The sequence below is a fragment of the Sphaeramia orbicularis genome, chromosome 16 (genome assembly GCF_902148855.1).
Source record: "Sphaeramia orbicularis chromosome 16, fSphaOr1.1, whole genome shotgun sequence".
Lineage (NCBI taxonomy): Eukaryota > Metazoa > Chordata > Actinopteri > Kurtiformes > Apogonidae > Sphaeramia > Sphaeramia orbicularis.
In genome coordinates this window covers 6117917-6129932 of record NC_043972.1, presented here as the reverse complement: position 1 = coordinate 6129932, position 12016 = coordinate 6117917, and the positions used below count along the sequence as shown (strand labels likewise).

The 12016-nt window shown below is 37.5% G+C and overlaps 1 protein-coding gene across 1 annotated transcript in view; it reads right to left on the bottom strand.

Moving 5' to 3' along the window:
* ncalda (neurocalcin delta a) overlaps nt 1-12016 on the bottom strand; it is a 112467-nt gene that overhangs the window by 73209 nt on the left and 27242 nt on the right. Inside the window, exon 3 of the mRNA XM_030157228.1 lies at nt 6080-6136. The gene's annotated coding sequence lies outside the window, so the exon portion shown is untranslated. The remainder of the gene's footprint in view (nt 1-6079; nt 6137-12016) is intronic.

Sequence of the window (12016 nt, the reverse complement as noted above, 5' to 3'; positions counted from 1 at the left end):
GACATGCTTCATCCCCCCTGCAGGTGCAGTACTATCTCAGCATCTACTGTGACCTCCAGCATGACTACAGCGTTGACTGATGCAACAATGGAGCCAGAAACTTTAAACTGTTTACAACTGTTTACAATCCTTGAATACTGTTTACTATTGTGCACTATGTTTTATTATTTATAGGTTGTAATTGCCTTACTCATCACTGTGAACTATATGCTAAAGCTGAGTGGCCGTCTTTGAGCTCATGAAGGTTCACCTAGTGGTTGACCTTAATCTACATAACCCCTCTAGGTATGGTTCCGTCATTCCTATCCTCACCTCTCCAAAGAACCACTCTCCAATATTCATTATGGTCTTGTGAAATGTATTATTTGAATGTACCCCGAGCTGGGACTGAACTGGAGAAGCAAGCCTTCAGCTCTGTTTTGCCAGAAATAGAATGATATTCATATAGCTGTAATCTTGAGTGGTCTTAAAATGCACAAAAATGAGTCCTAATTATTCAAGACAAGGCCAACACCTTCAAAAATTTTACATTACATTATCAGAAATACCTACTCAGCCAGAAGCCAGCACTCTTGAATGTCAGAAAATGTTAATTGTCTGGGGTTTTATTTCACATTCTGTTTGTTTTAGGTCATGTACCATTTGCTTCTGTTAATTCACATAGTTGGTCTGGTATAATATTCATACGAATATAATAACAGAGAAAGATCTTTTCTGCTTTGTTCCAAGACATTTACAAACAAATGTCACATGAAATCCAACATTTGTGTAAGGTTTTTACATCACTGTTTGCAAAAAGTGAATCAACATTAACAAACATGAATTCACAAACATTATAAAGGCATTTGCAAATAATCAGACGCTGCACAATTAAGCAAAAGGCTGGGAGGTGTATGGCAATGTTTGCAAAAATGTTTGTGTGATGTTCTTTGGTTATTTGTGTGACTAAGGATCATTTACACACATTTCTGCAGTGTTCTTTGACCTCACTTACAGATACAGATGAACTGATTAATCCCCAAGTGGTAATTCAGTATTTTAATTACAAAAAAAAAAAAAAAAAACGGAATATAAAGAAAACAAGACAGCAACATGCAAATGTTACAAAATCATTCAAGGAAATTTTCTTTTCTCTGGGGTTAATACCACATAAAACAGCTGGGCCAGATCACGCGAAAGTGAAAATCAGTGTCAAAAATTAAGTTTCACTTATCATTTCTTAAATAGGCTCATTTTTTAGTTTAAGAACCCTATTTTATGGAACTGTTTACAAGATTTCAGTATCATAATAAAAGTTTATTAGCATATTTGTAGTGTCTTAGTCCCAGCAAAGTCTTTTATTCTGACTACAGAACAAAGTGACAAACTGCTGTCCCAGTGTCACAACATATTTGTGTTCATGAAAACTTATCATTTACATATTTTTATCCAACATTGATCACAATTGTAGTTTAACATCATAGCTCAAGCCCTGTGTTTCATTTAGTATCAATTTCTTATGAGAACAGCATGTTTTGTGCATTTGTGTAAAGTGAAAAAAAATGATGTTCATTTAGAGTCCCTGTGTCACGCAGCAGGTATTTAAGTATTTTTACCCCCAAATTTTATTTCTGTAAATTTTAACATGTGTCATGTGAAAGTACTTACTGAGACCTACTCATACATGTATTAAACATGGAGATAAGTTGTTTAGTTTTCAAAACAGAGCTTATTGAACATGAAATGTGTCCCTGTGTCACTGCTTGATCTGGCCTAGCTACTGATATCCCTGACGAAATATTTATAAGCACCAGAAGAAAGTAGCGGAAATCATGACCCTTTCTCCATTGATTCAGAAATAAACAGAGCCGAGTCCCCCTATTTTAAGTACAGATGCCATTTTAAGGAAGTTCAAGACGTTCCACTGTTAGCATGTGACCTGAAGTCTGAGCTGCAGTCAGTGATGTTTTATGCCTCTTCAGCGGACGGGCTGCAGCTGTCCTTTAGCGTAACACCACTATTGACCGATGTCTGTGTGTGCTTAACAAGTAACACCGAGCATGTGTGTCTCAAAGAGCAAAGGATGTCAAGGCCATTTATCTCTTTTTAATGACAGTACCACACATGGACACACATTTTTGTCCCAGACTTATGAGGGAGTGTGTGTCTATGTGTGACTGTACCGTGTCCTGTGTTTGCAGGGACGTGGGGGCCTGGGAACTGTGTGGAAATCACATCGGGCTTCCTCTGGCTCATCTCAGAGTCATGGGAAACAACACTGACCAAAAACAACAGGGCTCATGCAGGCAGCAGCTCCACTGGCCAATACTTAACTGTTTAGACTAGACACAAAACACTACCACCTCCAACAGACAAAGGACACAGGAAGTCCCTCGCAGTAATATTCTACCTTTAAAGAAGCAATATGTAGTATTTCTACCCTCAAGTATTAAAAAATGACTTAAAATTATTATCAGTGTTTATAATAATGAGCTGTGAAGTTCTGCCAAAGATGCCAATGTATTGGATTGTAGCGATGTGAACAGAATTTATTTCCAGCGATGGGCCGAGGATTTATGTGACCACTAGAGGGAGAAGTGAGTCACTCCGGTGATCTCCTATGGTAATACCACAGGCCTTTGATAGTGTCAGAAAGTGATAACATGGGATGAGAACCACTAAGAAACAACTTTTATAGTCAGTGAAAGGGATTTGGTGATAAAAGCTAGAAGTGCTGTTGTTTTCACCATATGGACACAGCTCTAAATGAAAAGAATGGAGTTTGATGCTGAAATGGCAGCATTTCTTCTACATGGTGACTTTAATTATGAGGCTTGTAGTGCCGCACTATGTAATAACGGTGCAATATGTAATAACGCAATAATTTTTCACCTCACTATGTAATAACATCGCAAATTGTAATAACATGCCACATTTTGTAATAAAATTCTTTAATGCATTTTGTAATTAACTTTACAGCATTTTGCCATAACTTACTACATATTGCAACAGTTATTACAAAATGCGGGTGTAGCACTTTTTTTTTTCAAAAAAGAAAATGTAATAATTTGGTGTATTATGTAATAAACCATCAAAAAACTGTGGCAATCGATGCCTTAATTGGAAAAGCCATCATACCAGCAGAACAACATTAAGCATTCCAGCTTAATCAGAATTCATTTTTAAAAACTTGGAGGATGTTTCATTGGTCAAATCTAAATGAAATGTAACTGTATTCATTATAATGGAGAATGTGTTTGCAAGCATAGAGACAAAAGCTGCATTAATTAAGTATTACTGACAAGAAACTTACTGGTGCACTGAAATTTTGGAAGTTATTACAAAATGCGGTGAAGTTTATTCCAAAATGTGTTCAAGAATTTTATTACAAAATGTGGTGTTATTATATAATGAGGTGAAAAATTATTACATTATTACATATTACACAGTTATTACACAATGCGGTGCTACAAGGCTCATGAAGGTATGAAGTAGGGTTAGTAAGTAGGATTATGTGACGTTGTTATCTTTGCCAAGTTACCATTTGTTGATCCACGTTCAGACTAAAGTGACAATTCTGACCTTCTTTGTTCGATTCCAAATAGATCTTTAGTGCCGATATTGACAACACAAACCTCTGATTTTTGATTTCACTGCAGCTGTTTTCTGTCTGAAAACAGAGCTAAGCTAACAGAGCTATAATGTAAACTATCAGCCGATGTAGCACATGAAGATTATAAGACACAGTGTAATTTTGAGGGACTGTAAAAATAAGCATCTAGCAGTTTTAGTCTGAAGAAGAAAACTCAACCATAATACAGATGTGTATAAAATATGAGCTTTACTGATTCATTGGTGGGTTTGATCCTAAGTGTGTTCTGGTACCAGACTTCCCCCTGCTGGTGAGAGTGTGAGACACCTCCTATCCATCCCCCGCTCCAACTTCTCAACAAAAGGTGACTGTGCTTTTGCAATTCTGGCCCCAACCCTCTGGAATAGTCTTCCCCATTACATCAGATCATCAGATTCTATAGACACCTTCAAGTGACTTTTAAAACCTCACTTTTATAAACAAGCATTTCATTAAATCTCTTCTGTTTACGCCCCAGTGAATACATGTTACTGACTTGACTTCTTCCCTGGAGTCTCTGTGCTTTATCACCTCACAGGTTTTCCCAGGATCATCACAGGTTTTCCTAGGATCATCTCTGGACCTGCTGCTGTGGTCCTGCCTCTGTCCACCTTCATCGTCATCACTCACTTATCCATATAGTTACGATAGTGTTTATTATACTGTTCCACAGATGTTCTAGTTCAGTTATCTGTGCATTAGCTGCATCCATGCGTCTCCCCCTACCTCCCCCCTCTCCCCCAGTCTCTCTTTATCTCTATCGCTCTCTCTTTTTTCCTCCTTTACTTTCTCTCTTAAACCCCAACTGGTCAAGGCAGACGGCCATCCTTCAGGAGTCTGGGTCTGCTCGAGGTTTCTGCCTGTTAAAGGGAAGTTTTTCCTCACCACTGTCACCAGTCATAAGTGTTTGCTCCTGGAGGATTCTGTTGGGTTTCTGTAAATTGGCTTAAAATTTGATTTGACTTGATTTGATCTATCTCTCCTTTATGTGAAGCACTTTGTAACATGTTGTTTTAAAAAGTGCTATATAAATAAAGCTTTACTTACTTACTTACTTACATCAATACTGTGACAACCCCTGCTGGTGTTTACCATTGGGGTCTGGAGTCGGATGCTCCAGCCTGGTAACACTGGTCTACAAGGAAAATGCTTCCAGAATAAAAGTAATGAAATTTTACCACATGAGAGTCACTGATAAAGAAAAGTCAAGTCAAAAATGCTGGTTGGCTGAACTTTCCAAGATACAGCCTTGGGTCAAAATGTGAAATTCAAGAATTAACGAGAGAATGGGTTTGACTCAAAAGGAATATTTGTCTCAGAGCTACAAGATCTACTTCAAAACACTGTCTGCACATTAGAATACATTCACTTTACAGGTTCTATTTAGTGGAAGATTTATAAAACTATTATATAAATGTACATAAACCAATATATATGTGTAATAACACTATCGTAAACCTTGAAAACATGAGCAAACTGGCACTTTTGTCATTTATTTTCCAATTAATCTTATTAAAATACGTAACATTTAGCACATTTAATGTCTGAAGCAAATCATTTCTAAAAAATTGTAGACCAGTGTAATTGGTGACTGAAGACACCTGAGCTTGGTGCACAGGTAGTTCATATAAGGAGGTGTTCATTCATTGTTTCACTCTCTCTCTTCCCAGACAGATGCCTGCTTCCCTGGGTGATGTGGCCGCTTTAGTTTTGCTTTGCTCCTTTGTTTCATTTTATGCACTCCCCAACACCCCCACACCCCATATTCACCACACATGCACATCCTACATTACTGATGCCACTGACTCTCACATCCCATGATTTGATTTATCCTTACATTATGTTAAATAAACGTACTTTGTTATTCCTTTGTGACAATGCGTCTCTTGTTTGTCATGGCCCTTAGCCAGTTGTGACAAATGGGGGCTGGTCCAAAGCTAACGTTTCACATGATCGTTTGTTTAGCGGGCGTGCCTGCGACTGGGTTGCCAGATATTGGTTTTACGCACGGTTTGTGGTGCATGTTAGAAACACTTTAAGTACATTTCTGAATCTTACTTAAGTGGGAAACATGGCCAAAACCAGCCTTATTTTTCCTGCTAAAGGTTTTTTTGGGGTGTGTGGGTGTTGAAGGACAGGAAATTTAGTAGATTTTAAAGCCTGTAATTCTTCAGGCAAATTTGTCATTTGTAATACTGACTTGACAGGTTCAGTAATTACTGGAAAAATCCTCTAAATGCTTCCATATCCATCAAAAATTAGGGATCAAAGAGTAACATAATTAGAACAAATCAACTACAATGGAAGTGCTTTTAGTATTTTTTAATATTGGAACATGGAATTAAGCTCCCTGTGACTCAGAAGTTTATTTATTTATTTATTTATTTTTATTGTGGATTTGGTCTTGGTTACATTATCTTAACACCCTTAGTAAATTAAAATATGAATCTAATTATTTTCTTCACATACCTTTAGCCTCTACCTCTGGATAATCTTCAGTCCAATAAACTTCACGGCCAGGCAGATCTGAAAAAGTTAGAAAATTAATCCAATTAACAAAGGATTTTTTTATCATACATCAAAAGCAGCTTTGATTCTGATAAGTCTCTGAATTCTGGGGAACAGAGCTACTGTGTTTTTACAGTGAAATGATCTAATTAAACAAGATTTATTGGAATTAAGTGCATTTCTTCAGTCCTCTATATTTATACAAGAACAGGGGGCAGAACTGGAAAAAACCCAAGCTCAAATCTCACTTTAGGCCACAATAAATAGATTCATTGGCCATTTGTGCAAGAAAAGTGATAAATAAAAACAACTAAGGCCTGTTTCGACAGTGGTTAATTTATTCACAAATGGATGACTTCACTTCCACACGGCGCTATTTCCAAGTGAGCTGAGTCACTTCGTAAGAATCAGTCATCAGTTCTTCGTATTCCTTTAAAATACTCGGATATGTGATGTTTTTTTTTTTTTCCTCAGCTATGACAATACCAGCAAGTGTCATTAAAGCTTTCCTTCCATGATTTTGAGGCTGAGGAAGAAAAAACAACAGCTCCTGAGGTTCCTGCCCCTCTCACAAATAACACAACTCCTCAGGCGCAGCAGCTTGACAAAACGTACAGGTCAAATGACAGCGTTGCATGTGAGATGGCGAGTTGCATCTGAAAGTCTGTGGAGAGTAGATATCCGAAAAGATTACATAGGTTTTCAAACCAATGAGGATGAAAAAGGATGAAAACAATGTCTGACAGCTTCTCTCTCAAACATCTACACTTTGTTTACTGGCAATATTTCACAAAACAGTAGGTTATGGGTAAATTCAGTGGATGAGGAGGCAAATTTTACCCTGTCCATGTTAATAACTGTTAATTTCTTATTCTTTTGTCATATTTCAGTAAGAATATTTTTGCTTAAAGGAAAACTTAAGGGTTTTGGGAAACATGCAGCTACAGATCTTGCCAAAAAAATGAATGCAACTACGGACGTAAATAACTGTTATGACATATTTTGTGACATTGCTAAACCATTGCATGACATAAGGCTGCAACAGTGAATGTGTCCTGTAGTCAAAACTAAAGGTAGTCCACAATTTTACACAACTGAGACTGTTTAAAACTCACCTGATCTATGATAGTACATGTTAGAAATGTAAAAAGGAACCCTGAGTGGTTTAAACTTATGAGTGCCTGTTATGAAACATTGATTACCATCAATGTCCAGAATAAAACACGTCAGATCTTCCAGAACTTTGTGGCATATACAGCATAAGATGTAATCAATCATAATATGTACATGCTGCTATGTAAAAGTATTGAAATTAAGATTTTTCACGGTGCTGGGGTCTACGGATTTTTATTTATTTTCACCATTTTCTCTGTTTCCTTTGTTGCATTTTATTCATGTTTGTCAGGGTAACTCATTTTTGTGTGGGTTTGTGTTCTTGTGTCATTTTTGTACAGTGATGTGTATTAGTACAGTATTTAATGGAGAAATTAATAAAACTAAGAGCTAAAGTCAGTCCAATAAAATACTACATGCAGGGTTTTGTTTTGGCCAAGTAGTGTATAAATCCTTTTCTGTCTGTAAGAAACACATTAGACTAGATTAATGATTGCTCACGAACATTCTGCAACTTTTTTTTTTTTTTAAGATTATGGGACTGAAGCATCACTGCTCCTACAACCAGTCATTATGTGCTGCTGCAGCTTTCCAAGAAATACTTAATCAGTGGGATGGATTTGTACTTTAGGGGATAAATACACATTTAGCACACATTCTATCACGCAAAAACACTTTTTAGCATTGGACTGGATTGAATTATGCTTGGAAGCTTCTCTATAAATATTTTAGTACAGATTCGCTCACATGTTATGAGTATTTCACTTGTCGTTGAAGTGAGAAAAAAAGAGTTTTTCTGAAATAAATCAAGCTCTGGTTCAGGACCTTGTGGTTAAACTTTAAGAAGGAAGACCAGAGGGAAAGATATTACTGCCTGGGAAAAAAAAATAAGGATTTGTATCAGGGATAAAGGGTCAATCCTTCCAAATACATTCCAACAACAATTCCCTCAATCCCATGATTCTTTCAATCTTGGGGCATTATTTCCCCTGGTTCTGTGAGAGCTGGTTTGACTCAGGCCACTTTTAATAGTCCTATGAGTGAAAGCAGAGGTTGTGTGTTTATGCACGCTCATGCTTTCCCTCTTTCACACACAAACATACATATGTAGATACCGCAAAGTGTTCAAACATATTTCACACACCACTGGTGAAACTGCACAAACATTTCTGACCTACATGCCTGCTTTTCTGACAACCGTATATGGAATACTACTTCTGGCTCAATAACAAAATTACTCAGTAACTTTGATGTTATGCTAAAGAGAACAAGAGGAAAAAGCGAAAACAAAACTAAAAATAGAACATATCCATGACTGAGTCCAGCTTTTGTTTTCTGGCAGGAGATTTGAAGTCATGACATCATCCCAGAGCCAGGCTAGCAGGCTAATGACTAAAACTATTTATACGAGCTTATTATTGCAATCACGCAAAAACTGCAGGGACACAAGATTCAGCAGCAGCAGCAGCAGCAGGAGTATCATATTTATCTTGTGCTGATGTTTGTCAGATTGTAAAATCTGCTGGAACGTGGTCAGCTCTCCTGGTGAGAGACACATTTCATGAAGGACAAAGGAAGCAGAAAAGCACACTTTGGAGAGCTCAGGTTCCTGTTGAATAAAATGTGACAGGAGTGAGACCTCAGCCTTTTCACTGATACCATGGCAACATATTCAGTACATACATAGGGTACAGAAAAAGCAGCTGAAATCAGGGGAAAAACTAGAACAATATTAAACTGCAGGAGAATAAAGGATCAAAAGCACCTGTATGTGTGTGAGTGTATTCATGCAAAACATCAAACGCCGGTGGCGGTGTCAAATGAGCAGGAAGACTGTGTAATTTAGGGGATTAACATTTTATTAGCAGGGAGCTCTCAGGCTGACGTTCTGGTCTATTCATGAGGATAAAGCTCATAGAAATGATCAAACACCACTGATACGGACAGCTCAACAAGGAAATTGCGTAATTTAAGGGCTTTAACGTGTATTAGCAATGAGCGTCTGCATATTCTTTTACTGTCGCACTAGTGTACATTCAGGAAAACCACTCATTACCGCTGTTCCTATTATGGCAGATCTGTCTGTCTGTCTGTCTGTCTGTCTATTCTATGGGAATCAAGGATTATGTGTGTATTCTGAGAGTAAATTGAACATTTTTCATCACAACAGATATTTCACACTAATGTTCTGGGCATCAACTAACGAACATTTTCTCTGAATATTATTTTCTTGATTGATTTCTTGATTAGTTGTGTTGATCAGGTTTTCCCAAAATCCAAGATGATGTCCTCAGTTCAATGTAGAAATACACTAATGTATTAGCCAGACATCGGTATTCTATGTATGCAGGTATTTCTATGTTTGTATCATTGTTCACTCAAAGATAGTGAGATGAAGATGAACTATTTTTATATTTATCAAAAGATTTCTTTAAGGAGGATAAAAAAAACACAAAAACAAAATAAAAACACCAAAAACAATGTCAGTATTGGCATCTGCTATTGGTTTAACCCTGATTCACTGCCATTGAGAAAAGAAAACACCAGAAAATATAGTGAACAGACGGAAGAGGCTGGAATAAAACATCTTTTTTTCTTAAAAACTACTCAAAGCAATAAACCGTCTATTATCAAAATAGTCCAGGTTAAATTCAAAAACTGATAACTAACCTACTAAGTAAATTGTTGCAGCTCTAATAATGTCTGGCAATCTGATGCTCATACTGCATTCGTAAAATTGCTGACAATTTTCGTTATTTTAAATGGTTACTTATACAGCATTTTCTACACCTTCATGGTGCCCAAAGCACTTTAAAAAGCCTCGCATTCACGCAAGGAGCTGCCAGGCCAGGGAGCAATTTAGGGTTCAGTGTCTTGCCCAAGGACACTTCGGCATGATTCAAACCGTCAACCCTTTGGTCACTGGATTACCCGCTTACCAGCTGAGCCACAGCCACCTTCTATTTTAAACACATGTTGCTGCCATCAAATTAAAAACTACCTTTCTTTTTTTTTAAGTGGCACATTTTCTACGTTTGATTTACTGTGAATAAAATATTGGTTTATGAGAATTGAACATCACTGAATTGTGTTTTTATTTATATTTAACACATATTTCCAACTTTTTTGGAGCTGGAGTTGTTGATAATCATGGATCCACTATACAAGGATACAATAAAATTCTGGTTAATAATCAATTTTAACTCATTTTATACCTAGTTTTACTGAACTAGATTAGAATTAGTTTTGATTAAATTACAATTTACAGTCTACAGTTTGCTGGTGTAAAAATATTTATTTTGGTAGCCGAGTTTTACAATCTTTCTTCTTCCCAAATTGAGTTATAGAACATCTGAGAGGTAATCTCCAACTGATACTGATAAGTTTGCTGTCATTGATATAAACCAACAAACTGAAGTCAAGAGTGCACATAGAAGTGAATACACTGAGCATGAGTTTATTTTCCCATACCAGAAGTGGGATTCGAACCCACGAGGACTTTTGTCCATTAGCTCTTAAGTCCAACGCCTGGTAAGTACTGACACTGAACTATGATGTAACTGACCTGATGTTTAATAATTTATCATTCCAAAAATGTCACATCTCACTGATAACTGGTCAATTAATAAACTGTTGCAGCTCTAATTTGACTGCATCATTAATCTGCAAAATATCCTCAAGTAAGACTGCCTGAACCCCTGTCTGAAATGTGACTCTGATTCTGACAAAACTGGAGCTTCACACTTGCAAATATTAAATGTATGTGATAAACAGAAAAAAAATGTAATGATCATCCAATTGTTACAAAATGTAAGCAGCATTGATGACAAGATGTCAGGCTGTTTCTACGTCATTTCTGACACTTTTTTTTTTATGTTTCACATTGTGAGTCTGGCACCCAACCTGCTCAGACCAGTGCACCACTCTGGATCTCCAACACTGAGCAGGAATTCCCAATGTGAAAGATGTCACAGACCACAGGAGCAGATCTGGACAATGTATCACCACCACAACGCGCACTGAGAGAAACACAGATTCACAACAATGTATTGCTGATCGCCCAGAACACCGGCCCAGGCAGTGTGGGTGTCTGGACCAGACATGTTCGCTTGCTCATTCGCTCATCTGCTCCATAAAACCGGGCTGTGGCTGCAACATGTTGTCTTCCTACCATATTCGCTGTGGTATCCTCCCACATGTAACCCCCCTCTTCCCATTCGCTGCCTCTCTCACTCCCCTTCTTGCGGCAGACCGGCTGTCACGGTTTCCAACCCACTCGTTACTGTTCCTCTCTCACATAACTGTCGCTCCAAGAAGCTTTCATCCTACCTCTCCTCTAGTGCATGCTGGGTGGCAAACAGGAACATTATATAAAGATAATGTGGGCCTTGCTGATGTGTGTGAGTGGACATGTGTACGTTTACTTTTGTGCGCTCATTTGCATTAGTTAAAAAGGCTTGTGGGCGTAAAACAGTATGTCAATTATAGTCAAAAATATTGGCTTGAACATAACAAACTGTACGAAGAGGGTAATTAAAAACAAAGTATGTGGTGGAGAGCAGAAACTTCTACATCGGGAGTTCCCACACTTTTTCGGCTTGTGAGCTACTTTAAAAATGACCAGTCAAATTGGTCTACTAAATGGATTAATCCGGGCCTCAAACAGACTTCTACATGATCATCAGTCATGGTGGAATGCTATTTGGACTTAATGTTCATATGGAATAATGACTGCGGTCTGATTAACTGTGATTTTAGTTCCCTCACTGTTCTCTTTCTCAGCTT